The sequence below is a fragment of the Myotis brandtii genome, unplaced genomic scaffold (genome assembly GCF_000412655.1).
Source record: "Myotis brandtii unplaced genomic scaffold, ASM41265v1 scaffold216, whole genome shotgun sequence".
NCBI lineage: Eukaryota > Metazoa > Chordata > Mammalia > Chiroptera > Vespertilionidae > Myotis > Myotis brandtii.
This window is the reverse complement of record NW_005358092.1, coordinates 3,376,938-3,391,125: the sequence shown is the minus strand read 5'-3', so window position 1 is coordinate 3,391,125 and position 14,188 is coordinate 3,376,938. Positions and strand designations below refer to the sequence as shown.

At 38.0% G+C, this 14,188-nt stretch overlaps 1 protein-coding gene across 5 annotated transcripts in view; it reads left to right on the top strand.

Moving 5' to 3' along the window:
• The window catches only part of ERC1 (ELKS/RAB6-interacting/CAST family member 1), a 462,570-nt gene that overhangs the window by 224,664 nt on the left and 223,718 nt on the right, over positions 1–14,188 (top strand). The window lies entirely within an intron of this gene.

The following is a 14,188-nucleotide window of genomic DNA, read 5'->3' as shown; positions in this document are numbered from 1 at the left end:
TTACAGAGAGGAAGGGAGAGGAATAGAGAGTTAGAAACATCAATGAGAGAGAAACATCGATCAGCTGCCTCCTGCACACCCCCTACGGGGGCTGGGCTCGCAACCAAGGTACATGCCCTTGACCGGAATCGAACCCAGGATCCTTCAGTCCGCAGGCCGACGCTCTATCCACTGAGCCAAACCAGTCAGGGCGGAAAACATTTTTTGATGCCTTTCTTAAATTCTTTACAGGATCTCCTTACAGTATTTTTGTTCCAAATACATGCTGCTCTATATTTGGAGAAGTTGTCTAACAATGCAGTGAAGAAAGATGTCTTCTAAACTGTGTTGGCAAATCCTATCTAATAAAGAGGCAATATGCAAATTGACCATCACTCCAACACACAAGATGGCCATCCCCATGTGGTCAAAGATGGCCAGCAGGGGAGGGCAGTTAGGGGGGACCAGGCCAGCAGGGGAGGGCAGTTGTGGGCGATCAGTCCAGCAGGGGAGAGAAGTTGGGGGGGACCAGGCCTGCAGGGGAGGACAGTTGGGGGGGACCCAGGCCAGCAGGGGAGGGCAGTTGTGGGCGATCAGTCCAGCAGGGGAGAGAAGTTGGGGGGGACCAGGCCTGCAGGGGAGGACAGTTGGGGGGGACCCAGGCCAGCAGGGGAGGGCAGTTAAGGGGGGACCAGGCCAGCAGGGAGGGCAGTTAGGGGGGACCAGGCCAGCAGGGGAGGGCAGTTAGGGGCAATCGGGCCTTCAGAGGAGGGCAGTTAGGGGTAACCAGGCTGGCAGGGGAGGGCAGTTAGGGGTGACCAGGCCAGCAGGGGAGGACAGTTAGGGGCAATTGGGCTGGCAGGGGAGCAGTTAGGCATTGATCAAGCTAGCAGGGGAGTGGTTGGGGGGTGATCAGGCTGACCGGGGAGTGGTTAGGGGTGATCAGGCTAGCAGGCAGAAGCAGTTAGGGGCAATCAGGCAGGCAGGCAGGTGAGCGGTTGGGAGCCAGCAATCCTGGATTGTGAGAGGGATGTCCGACTGCCGGTTTGGGCCTGATCCCACCTCGAGGGGTCCCAGATTGGAGAGGGTGCAGGCTGGGCTGAGGGACACACACACACCCGTGCATGAATATCGTGCACTGGGCCTCTAGTAGAGGGATAAAAGAGAATCCCACGAGGAAACCCCAGGGTTCCTTTCCACATTATTTCCTTCTGAAAGTTCTCTCTGCTCAGGTTTTGTATTTTGTTGAATGTGAGAGTCCATTTCCCCCCCTTTAAAAACATTTTTTAAATTTATTGTGGTGACATTGGTTAAGAAGATCACATATTCAAGTGTACATATCCATGATACATGTATGCCCACCACTCAAAGTCAAATCATCTTCCTGCACCATATATTTGGTCCACTTTACTCATTTTCTTAAAATGAGCATAGAGTAGAATTTTTTCTCTTAAACAATTCTCAGAATTACCAAGCGTTAGGGAGCAATATCCTTAGTTCAGCAGTGCTTTTATGAAGTTAAAAATTGTGAAATGCTTTTTTATTGTATTTGAAAATGTCATGTCTGGTATACTTTGAGAGCAAATTTTTTAAATTATTTATTTTAAAAACTATATTTTTATTGATTTTTAGAGAGAGAGGAAGAGAGAGGGAGAAAGAAAGAGAAACATCGATGTGAGAGCAGAACATCGATTGGCTATTTCCTACACCCCCCCCCCCCCCCCCCCCGGGGGCGGGGGGGGGGGGGGGGGGGGGCATATGCCCTAACTGGGAATCAAACCAGCAACCTTTGGGTGCATGAGACGACATTCAACCAACTGAGCCACACTGGCCAGGGCTAGAATAAATTTATTTTTGAGGTAGCCATTTTCAAATAGATTACTAATTAAGATTTTTAAAATGCCTTTAATGTAATAAGACTTTCTCTTGTGGCTTAATAAGTTGGATTTGTTTTGTTCCAAAAGAATGTTTTTGAATGTTTTGAGTGAAGATACATCCTCTCAGTATAACTAACATTTGCACATGAGTTCTGATTTTTATTTTAAAGGCTGATTTTTAATAGTGATACTCATTTTGTTCAAATTGCCATTTTAACGTTATTTGGCTTATATATTAAGTGTAAATTCTTGACCTAGAAGATAGTAAGGTTTTACCAATGATTTGCTAGATAGTTATAGATTAATTTGCCTTTTAAAAATATATACATATATATTTTATTGATTTTTTAAAGAGAGGAAGGGAGAAGGATAGAGAGTTAGAAACATCGATGAGAGAGAAACATCGATCAGCTGCCTCCTGCACACTCCCTACTGGGAATGTGCCCACAACCAAGGTACATGCCCTTGACCTGAATCGAACCTGGGACCTTTCAGTCCGCAGGCCGACGCTTTATCCACTGAGCCAAACTGGTCAGGGTTAATTTGCCTTTTTAAGGGTCACCAAAAAATGGCACTTTTGATGAAACTGCATTATAAGGCCTGTAGGACATCTTGAACCAGCTTGGTTTTTACTCTAAATTTCCCTGTCGTCTCAGCTTCTTCCTTTAACATGTAAGTCTTTTCCTTCCCTGCCATCCAGACAGGAATATGGGAGAGGCAGAGATGCCCTTCATTGTCGGTAGTTCTTGATTCTTGATGTGAAAATGGGTAGCACAGTCATCTACATTTGATCCAACATCTCTATATCTTCAGTTAAATAGCTAAAAGAAGTAAAATAAGAAGGCAGTGCTTGTGGAATGTACAGTGCATGTTGGTGACACACACCTCATTATGATTCACTTGCTTGCTTCTCCTATTGGGTTGTTTGTTCCTTTTGAAGGCAGTGGATGTTTCTCTTGTGTTTCTATTTTCATTTTCAACTTGATCAAATTTCACAATCATAGCCATATCTGGTTTATCAGACATGGTTGCATGGGAAACAGAGTTAGACACATGAGCAAGTGGAGTTCAGTCTGTGCAGTGGCTGCTGCCGAATGTCCCATTTATTTTTATTCTTAAAGATTTATTAAGACAATTGTATGGTGAAGACCTCAGGGGACAGGTGCAGGGTGGAGGGGATCAATGGGGGGAAAATGGGATATCTGTAATACTTTCAACAATAAAGATAAATTTAAAAAAGAATAAAAATCTCTATTTTCTATTGGCTGCAAAACTACCTAGTCACTTACACAGTATTTATCACCATGATACCAAATACTTTTCAAATAGAACAAAACCACTGAAGCAGCACTGATAGCTGGGTAGCCTATAGAAGGTGATGTGCAGTAATAGAATTATAGTTTCATTCCCCAGTCTTCCCCATTGCCTACTTACTTTTGTTTGTTTTTTATTGATTTCAGAGAGATGAAGGGAGAGGGAGAGAGAGATAGAAACATCAATGATGAGTCATTGATCAGCTGCCTCCATGCCCCCTACTGGATGGGGATCTGGCCTGCAACAAGGCATGTGCCCTGACTGGGAATCAAACTGTGACCTGCTGGTTTATGGGTCGACAATCAACCACTGAACCACGTTGGCCAGGCTTGCCTTTTAGCTATTCTGAGAGTGGACAATTTATTCTTTGGTTTTATAAACATAATCCTGTACTAATCTGAATACAGTGGGGCCTTGACGTACGAGTGTCCCGACTAACGAGTTTTTTGAGATACCAGCTGTCTCTCGGCCGATTTTTTGCATTGAGTTGATAGAGTAATTTGAGTTAACGAGCTCCTTAACGAGCTCCTTAACTAGCTCGGTCTCGGAACGAATTAAACTTGTAAGTCAAGGCCCCACTGTATTTATAATGTTTTCTTTCCCTCATTTTCTTTTTAAAATATATTTTCTACTGATTTCAGAGAGGAATGGAAAGGGAGAGAGATAGAAACCTCAATGATGAGAGAGAATCATTGATAGGCTGCCTCCTGCCCTTGTCTGGATAAATTTTACTTCTTTCATAAAACCTCCTCTGACCTTCCAAGTCTGAGTTATATGTCTCTCCCATGTTTTAATCAGCCCCCTATACTATTTGTTTTACAACACTGTATTATTACTTACTGCCTATTACTTGGACTGTCTCTATCTTCTCGAATAGAATGAAAGCTACTTGAGGATAGGGCCTGTGTCTTGTTTATTATTATATCCTTAATACCTACCATCATGTCTGTTACATAGTGGCATTCAGTGAATATTTATTGAGTGAATGAATGAAATTTTATTCTGACCCCTCTGACTGTTTCTACCTTCCAATAATAGCAGTATCACTTAAGTTTAAATGGTAATTTTATGATTAATTATTACATGTTTTTATTCTTTAATTCCTTTCCATATGATTTGATAAAGCACATTATCTGACCAGATAAACTCAAAGATTTTAGAATTATAGATTAAAAAAATTAGAGTAGATATTATGCATTTGCAGATAACATTTTTTTTTTTAGTGTTTGATTTCAAAGCATGGTAGCCATAATTGAAAAATAAACTTTAGGAATCATCATTGTCCTTACCTATCCATCAGTGGGTAACAAAGGACTTATTATGTCTCATAGGATGAATGTACAACACTATAGCTTTGCTCTTGTTAATCTTTTGGCTAATGGGAGCTAGCTAAAAGTCTTCAACTCTGAAATAACAGTAAGCCATGTTCATAAAAACATGTAAAAATTCAAAACATTCTATAGAACAAATATAGAGTGTGACCAAATTAGTTTGAAAATCTTTTTGATCCTAGTTTATTTTCTTCTGGTGGGACTAATACTTCTGATCATCAGAAAATTTGACATTAAGTTTTTCAACATTTGTCTCATCTCTCCCTACCTTATAAATAGATTTAAAATATTATTACCATTGTTTCCTTTTATATAGTGCTGTAATGGACTACATTTATAGTTTATAGAAGTTTCTTAACATGTCTCAATACTTTTTTCTTTACCCATAAAAGTCTGTTAGTAGTAACTGATGCGGGTTTCTGAGGTGAGTAGCTGTGCATTCTGAAAGTATTACAAATACAAATGTTTCTCAAAAATGTATAGAATAATTCAGTCTTAAAAAGAAGTTTATTTGGAAGTGAGCAATATAAACTGCTTCTTAAGTAGTTTACTGATTTCTGGAGAAGTCATCTGTTTTGTCAGTGTAAATATTGAAGCTGCTATTATTCAAAGATATTTCATTTTTAAAAAGGAAGATGTTATAAAACATTTTGTTGACAAACATATGGATAATACTTTTTAATGTTTCAAGAATATGGGGAGCTGTAACATTTAAATTCACAATCATTTTCTCTTTGCCATTGTATGATCGTTTCAGTATTTAAATCAAGTTCTGTCAAGAGGAACCTAGTAAGTTTCATTGTAGACTCTTGCTGTAATGTCAATGAGTTTGAATCTCCTTTGTTATGGTGACTGGTTATGAAATCAGTAACTTGACAGACCCTGAAGTGAGACTGCTGGAAATACGTCATGTCTGCCTTCATGGTGACAGCTGGCTACAAAACAAACCCCACCAGAGCCATTCTGCAATTGACAAGGGACTTCAAAGGCCAACAGGGCTGCCACTTCAAAGAGAATTCTGCCATCTCTGGCTTGTTGAAAGAAGTTAAATGGCTGTACCCTGCCATAGCAGAAATCTCCATGTTTAGACTTCTCCTTCTTTTGATCTTAGAAAGATGTATGAAATGGGCTCTAACTTAAAGAAATGATATAGTCTGTATAATGGCAACCCAATATTATTCTGCATTTCACTCCACTTATTAATGGAAATTGCTCAAATATGTTTAAATAACAGCAAGTCTAAAAACTCAAATGTCTCAGGATGAATGTTCAAAAGAAGAATTGAAAATCCATATTAATATTGTACTAACCACCTTCACAATGTGGAATAAGTCATATTCTACCATAAAATGAAACTCTCCCATGTTTTTTAAAACTCTCTTTAGTTTCTCTTTGTGTTTTTACCCCCTTTAGTAGAATCGGATTCTGAATATTTATAGTAAGAATGGCCTACAATTAAAACCTATACTCTCAGGGTTGATTTGCATAGTTTAGACAGACATTTCTCTACTTTTAAATAACTCTGTAGTTAAAATTTTAAACTACCTTATATTATTTAAAATATTTAGTTATACTGGATACAACTTTGAAATAATTATCTCATCTCTGTCTTAAAAACAAAAGATCTCAGTTTTAATAAAACTCTTAATAAAAGATCAGAATACATCTTTAAGAATAATAAGGACAAGGCAGCAATATGAATTTTTTCTTTTAGAATATTGAAAGCCCTAAAAGATATCCTTTTGATGGAGTCATATTTAATATACTTGAAAAAGAAAAAGAAAACTTAAGAAATAACATGGCAATAAAAGTATGGAGATTTTATATATGATGTGAAGTGAGAGGGTTAGCTAGAATTAAAACTCAGTGACATAACCTTTTCTTAATTACATGTTTTCCTTCTCATCCTATGTGCTGTATAAGAATAAAAAACTAGGAATCCTTGGATTCTTTTGCTTTGATCTCCTATTTCCTTATTTCTTAAAAAATTTTCTTACATAAAGTTGACTTGGCAGAAGCTTTAGCCACTAATATAACTTGCTCTATAATTTTACCAGATGGTGTCAGTAGACAACAACTAAAGAAACTGTGAAGGAAAACTGAAGCCCCCAGGAAATAACCACATGTGATGCTATGACCAAAAAAAAAATATCTATTTACACAAGTTCTTTAAAAAATGCATTTGTGTTTATCTTTTTTGTTACTATAGTTTCTTCCTCTTGAAATTTTTTTGATAAGATTGTACATGATTGTATTGTTCCAGAAGTTCAGAAAAAACCTGTCTATAAATTTCAGCTTGATTTTTTTCCTTTTTATTCAACAAAGGGACCACATCTATATTTTCAAAAGTTGTAATCAAATGAAAAAATTAACTGCAGTGGAAAAGAAATAAAACCTTGGCACAAAAATTGAACCACAGAGATGAGTGCCAGAGTCTATAGATACTGGTTTTCAAAGTAGACATGTTTATGTACTTCTGTCTAAACTGAATCACCACTGCTTCACCGGGTGGGAAGCACTCTTGGAATCTGTGGCAGATCTATAACAGATGATATTTAGTTTGCTTGTAATGAGTTCTTGGGGTGTTTGGCCCTTATTCTGTTATCTCCTACTGAGAAGTTTGATAAACCAAGTTATTGATGATAGAGGCAGTCATCCAAGATATGGCTGAAGGTGAAGTCATGAGAGCCAGATGGCTTCCCACTGATTTTTATACGCAGTTTATGTTCTCCTTGGCTGCACCTTCCTGGATGTTTTCATTGAAACATATTTTCTAGAGAAATTTGCACAGCAGGATTTATCCTACACCACAGATAGTTTTTGTGTGTGGCATGTCTGTTTTGGCACTCATTTGTCTTTTCCTTTTATCTCCACCCTCTTTAATGAATAAGTAAAAAGGCAATAAGGGTTAGTGTAAGTGCATTAAACCAGAAGTTAGGTGATGTGGAGTCTATTTCTTCTTCTGTTTACCAGTGTGATTTTGGGTAAGTTCTGTATTCTTTCTAAGCCTCTATAACCTCATCTGTGTGGAATAAGTTATTATCCCCACAAGTGTTTTGGTAGGCTATAAAGCCTCTCTACAAATGTTGAGCCTTCTTATTATGGCTACAATAATCCTATATGTGTGAGGGGGTATGTATGTATGTATGTATGTATGTATGTATGTATACATACACACATTCATGTGATGCTTATGAGTTCCCTTTTGGTATCCTTCGGCTGCCAGACATTTAATTCTACCCTTTTACTTTTCTCCTTTGGGTAATAGTAAACTTTTGATGAGATCAAATAACTGTCATTTCATTGGCCAATATTTTCTTTATCCATTTTCCAGGGTTTCTATTGAAATAATGTTTTGTCTACAAAAATATGTCCCTAATTAATGAAATATCTGTTTACTCCTAGGTAGCTGTTTATTTTTCAGCAATGCAAATAAGGATTAAAATTTTCAGTTAAAATGCCAATAAACTTTTATTTTTATTGTTGAAAACTTAAGGAAACAGTATAAAGCTGTTTGATTCAAATTGTTCATTTGATCTCAGAAAAAGGGCTCAAGCCCTAAATGCTCTGTTCTCTGTTGGTGACTTTATACTAGTGAGGGGATTGCTGTTTTCTGTAATGAAATGGAATTAATGTTTTCTCCATGTTAAATTATTTCAACCAAGAAAGAAATTTCTTTCAAAACAACTTTTATAACCCTTCTAGCACATACTTTATCCCATTTCTCTGACTTCCTAGCAAAGCAGAAAAAAAAGTTTTTTAGGCGAGAATTTACTAAAGCTCAAAGTTCAAGGACAGTCTTGTCTTTCCACCTCTATTTTTATTTCTTTTCCTGAATTACTAATTTCTCACAAACCCTAATAAAATATAAAGAAGTCTCAGACCCAGATGCAGAAGAGTATAAAATGGTGATGGCCACATCTTTGTTGCTGCTGGAGAAAGAAAATGTGATGTTATTAAGATTATTTCAGTCCTTTCTTCCAAGAGTTAGAGAGGAACTATAGAGTTTATGTGGACCCAGGAAATTATTAATTTTTGTTTTACTTGATTCTAGTACAGCCTGTTTGTGGCTAAAAATAAGCAAATTATAGGAGACGTTAATCAAGTAACAATCGTCTGAAAAAAATAATTTTCAGTGCTTTAATTCAGATTTTTAGTTTTGATACTGTGTTACTCACAAAATCACCTAAATAGAGTTGGCAGTGAGTTAAACACTGGACATCAGTGGCATGAGAGTATAGGAGCAGGGGGACATTTGCTTTGCTTTGGAAGTGTGTATGCACATTTTATTGATGTCTGATTTTTTTTAGGCTTCACCTCAGAATGGTGAGTGCTTGTTATAGCATTTATCTACCCCCAGGTCTCTGAGTTGATTTTTTTTAAGAGAAAAGGAAAATTGAGAGGGCTTGAAAAAAGAAGCATTTCACATTGTCATGGTTCCACTCTCTTAAAATTTTTCTTCAGTTGAAGATTTGTTACCTCAGCATAATATCACTGGAAACATAAAGAGAGTTGCCAGTGAGGGAATCCAGCCAATCAGTGTGAATTTATCTCATCTACAAGTCAGTCTTACCCTGTGGATACTTATAAACCATACTCTTTTATAGAAATATCCGGCATTGTTACTTATCCTATGGGAATGTTAGCCATATTTTGAGAGAGTAAAAACATTTTGAAAATTCCTCAACCATGGAGCACATTAATTATTTAAAGTCATTTGTGGATTATTTGTTCTCACAAACGTTTGGCAGTGTTGACTTATTGGAGAAATGCAATAATATATAAAAAGTGAAGAAATCTAGTGACTCCCAAAGTTGAATTGTGGAAATATGGGTTTCTATGGTTTCTTCTTGAGTGCTGTATCTGTGACTCCTACTCATATATGGGTCCTTCATAACATCAGGAGTAAAAGATAGCAACAGTACCTGACAATTCCTAAGTTTAATACACTGCTGAAGTCAGTGGTATCTGTTTCTGTTAGGTTACCTCAAGAATCACTTAGGATATTTTATTTTCAATGAATGGGATAGAAAATTATAATCAACACTATTGTGTGTCATATGCATGTAACTGTGGACCAAAAGCAAAAATAAAAATTTTAAATTCTTATTTTGGTAGCATCTAATTTATTTTGATGTTATTCCAATGGCACCATTGCCCACCCTCCTCAAAGAATCTAATGGGGGAGAAAAAGAACCTAGTGGAGTTAATTTTACTGTACCTCTCTTCCTGGAGTTCATCATTGTCTAAAAAATGGCGCCTGGTCTATCCTATACTTTACCATCATCCCTGTATTGGTCAGTACTTTCTTGCCTTAATCCAGCTCTCCAACTCTTCTTACCCCTTTAACATCTCCCTACTAAGTCACCAAAATTTACAAATTCATCTGTCTTCATTCATTTAACAAATATTCACCGAGTATCTTTCTTCTCTGTGCCAGGCAGTGGCACGTGCATTCTTAGTTTTCTTCTAAAACCATCTTTCACCTTTGCCTGAAGTGTAATCTGGCCTCTCCCCTGGAAACTCCAACAACCCTTTCTGGTGCTAAGTATTTATCCCAAGATCTTAGTGTTAGAGGTAGGACTCACATCCTTGTTTCCTGGGGCATTGTATTATTCCATCACCTTCTTATAAGACTCATTGCTTCTTTAAGGCTTATGTTATTTAGCTATAGCATTGAAGCTTTTCAGTGAAGACTTTTGTTATCTCACTAACCAGAATCTACATGGATCACCCATTTGTTACTTCGTCTTCTCAGTTTGTTACCAGTTGTTCTTTGCCTCCATTGACTTCCTTCATTTTATATCTAGCATTCTAGACCTTGTTGTTATCTAGTCTACCTCCAGCTTCACTCATTAAGCATCTTCCAGTCTAATCACAATTTTGTATCATTTTAATTTTCTTGTTCAAGTATTACCACTACAACTATCTTTCCATATCATTTGAACTTACTTGTCTCTTGGTGTATTCTAATCCATTAGACTGTCTTTGCTTTCCTCTCTATTCAGTTTAATTCCTTGGTCCATTATTTTCATAACTAGAGGCCCGTTGCAGGAAGATTCCTGCAAGAATAGGGCTTCCTGCTGCCTCGCTCCCTCCCGTCTCAGCTGCCTCACTCCCTCCCGTCTCCGCTGCCTCAGCTCCGCTCCTGTGTCCGCTGCCTTGGCTCCGCTCCCATGTCCGCTGCCTCGGCTCTGCTTCCGTGTCCACTGCCTTGGCTCCGCTTCCGTCTCCTCTGCCTCGGCTCCCCCCCTTCTCCGCCACTTCGCTCCCTTCTGCAGCACTTGGCTTCCTTCTATGCTGTCTTCAGTCTTCGCTCTGCACCTGCATATGCAAATTAACCACCATCTTTGCTGGGTTAATTTGCATACTCATCCTGATTGGCTGGTGGGCGTAGCAGAGTGACACCAATTTGCATGCTTCTCTTTTATTAGGGTAGATTCTGATTTTAACATTCTAAGCCCTCTTGCTCCTCTATTTTGTCAGAACCCTTTGGTACTTTCCTGTTGCTTTGGGGATAAAAGCAAAGTACCCACTATGACCTACACGATCTTTTTACACATCTGGTCCCTTCCTTCCTCTCCTGCCACATTTGTCCCCTTCTTCCCTTTGTTCTGAAAGCTTGTGATACTTTGATTTTTTTTTTATCTTCTCTTGTAGATATGTGCTTTCCCACTTCAGGGCTACTATACATGCTGGGACCTGAAGCTGGAATCCCTTTCTGGTCCATTGACTTACTTGGGGAAATTTTGTCTAGGCCCCCAAAACATAGATCAGAACCTCATGTTACTTACTATTACAGCTTCCTGTAACTTCTTACATATCTGTTCACAATGTATAATTATATATTTATGAATTAGTTACTAAATTCCTGTATGGACTCTAAGCTCAAGAGTGATACAGAAACATGTCTTTTGCTTTCTGTTGTGCCCTCAATGCATAACACAAATTATCTGGTACCTGGTAGGAAATCAGCATTTTGGAGGAGGAGAGAAGGGAGAGAAAGGAAGGATGGAAAGATGTAAAAGTGGGCATGGGAACACTCCCCAGAGTGATTCTTTAGATACACTTGTAGAAAGCTGTTTGGGGACTTTTTGAACACTGATAACATTATAGCAAAGTGTGAATACAATGGAGTCTGACCGTCTAGGTTGGAACCCTTGATCAGCCTCTTCTGGTTGTATGACCTTCAATACAGCACTTAAATTCTAAACCTGTTTTCTAAAAATGGGGATAATAATAATATCTAATACTAACCTCGTAGCATCATTTTGAGGATTTAATGAGTCAACCCATGTAAAATATTTAGAGTACTTCAAAGTATTCATGTAATGTAAGTTGCTGTTACTATCATCATTGCAATAATTGTAGCTATTCCATATTCATAAAGTACTGTACTTTTGGTATATATCTTGTCAAAGAATTACATGCATTGGCCAAAAGAACATATTGGGGAAAAAGAGATTTCTAGTGTAAACACTACCATAAAACTCCATTAGGAATTCTGTAAACTCAAATTCTTATTAGTAGTGATTATGAGGCACCTAAAGGAGTTTGTTAGAAGAGAATGGTTGTATGTATGTATGTATGTATGTATGTATGTACATACATTCTCACTAATACTTTAAAAACGCTCCTCACCTCAAGCTTGGCACCTTTTTTTCTTCTCTTTTCTTTTTTTTTTTTGTAATTGTAAAACATTAGGTCTTGATCTGTAATTTTCTTGAAATTAAGAAAATAGTGGACTTTACAAATGAAAATCTGACTTACATGATGAATTCTTAACCTCTAGATAATTTTCTTTTTGTACCACTCTTATTTTCTTGTTATTCTTCTTCCCCCCACCCCCCGACCCCTGCCCAAACACACCCTTAGGAGATTTATGCCTCTTAATTTCCCAAGAAACTATAACAAGATTTTCAATAAGCATCTTTGAAGCTACAGAAAGTCTTTTACTCTCAGTTGTGGAACAGAAGGTGGGAAACTTGAAGTTGCAGTCTTTGCCAGCACCTGAAGCACCCAGTTGCTTTGCTTTCTTAAGGAAAATGGGTCTGTGGTAAAGTCATAATTTGTTCCCTTCTTATTTTGAGTAAAAGTTTATTAGCTTGTGATTTAAGCAAACCATCTGGGCCTGCTGGCACTGTACACTATCAAGCCCTGTGTTTCCTCCATAATATGTTACTGGAGGCAGCTAAGTTACATACTTGAATCACAGCTCTTGCCTGATCTTTTTTTTATGTCTTAAAACATGTGCTTTTGAAAATTGTACTGTGACCTCAACCACATTTTTAAATTGTGGAGAATTTTTTTCATTGTTTAGTATGGTATGTATCTCTTCTTTTCTTCTCAACTTTCATTACCATCATTTCTCAGTGACTATATCCAAAACTATACAACTGCTGTGTGGTAGGCATGTAATGGAATAGATATCCAAATAGAGATAGTGGAATGCCTTCTCGGGATTATGGAAAAGTAACAGAAAGTGCGAAGTATTTCAATTTGAACTTGAGACTGGTTCTCTGTCTTGGAGCCAGAGCACACGTCAGATGATTATTTGGAAACCCTGCTTTATGGTACCATTCTTGCCTTAAATACTAACATGCTTTCAAACTTTTTTGAGTGAATGTGTGGTCTGGGGTAGAAATACCTTGAGGGCCTCACACTCAAATGATTGGGAAAATTAAGCAATCTTTAAGAAAATTATGTTTTAGTAACAAGCAAAATTCTGTAAATGAAAGAATGTAATGAAAGATAAAACATGTCTATAAACATGGCAGACTAGATGCTGGGAAAATAACTCCACAGAAACAATTGAAGATAGCTAATAAAATATGTATTCATAAATTGGCAAGAAAGTAAATTCTCATGTGTAAAAAAGAAGGAACTCTTACCATTTGCAACGGCATGGATGGAGCTGGAGAGCATTATGCTAAGTGAAATAAGCCAGTCAATGAAGGAAAAATACCACATGATCAGGGGATGAATAGATGGGGAATTTAAAGATAAGTACTTGATAAGCTGTTGAACTTGAAAGGTTTTTTTTGTATGTTGACAGTCCAAAAGAAAAAGTCAATGGCAGCCCATGGTAGAGAATCTAATAACAACCAACCTTTCTCCACTTATTAAAAAAGTAGTTACAGTGCCCCAAATTGGTCATTTAAAAACACTAAGAAAATTGACTGGCCTTTGGTGAGACTAAAAAATAAAAGGAAGGAAGGCACCATGAACAATTTTTGGAATGATAAAGAGCTCATCCTACAAGTCCTGCAGGTATTAAAAAGAGATAGGGTGTTTTTGTCAGTACATTTGAAAATTTAGACTAAATGAATAAATACTAAGAAAAATGGAATTTAGCAAAACTAGTGAAATATGAAAACAATAACCTGAAAAGAAAAAAGTCAGTAATAAAGTTTCCCTCCCACAAACTTTAAGCCCAGGAGTTCAACGGGTGATTTTTAATTCCATCTAATAAAGAGGGAATATGCTAATTGACCCTCATGCTATTGCAAAGATGGCAGCGCCCACAGCCACAAGATGGCGGCACCCAGTCCTCTCAGCCCCACTGGGGTGGCAGACATGCAGCAAGGCCCGGCCGCTCCACGTGCCTGCCTCTGGAGTCCCCCAGTCCCCTCAGCCCCCCAGCTGCCCAGGGCCAGCCCAAGGCACAGGCAAGCCTCGGATGGTGGC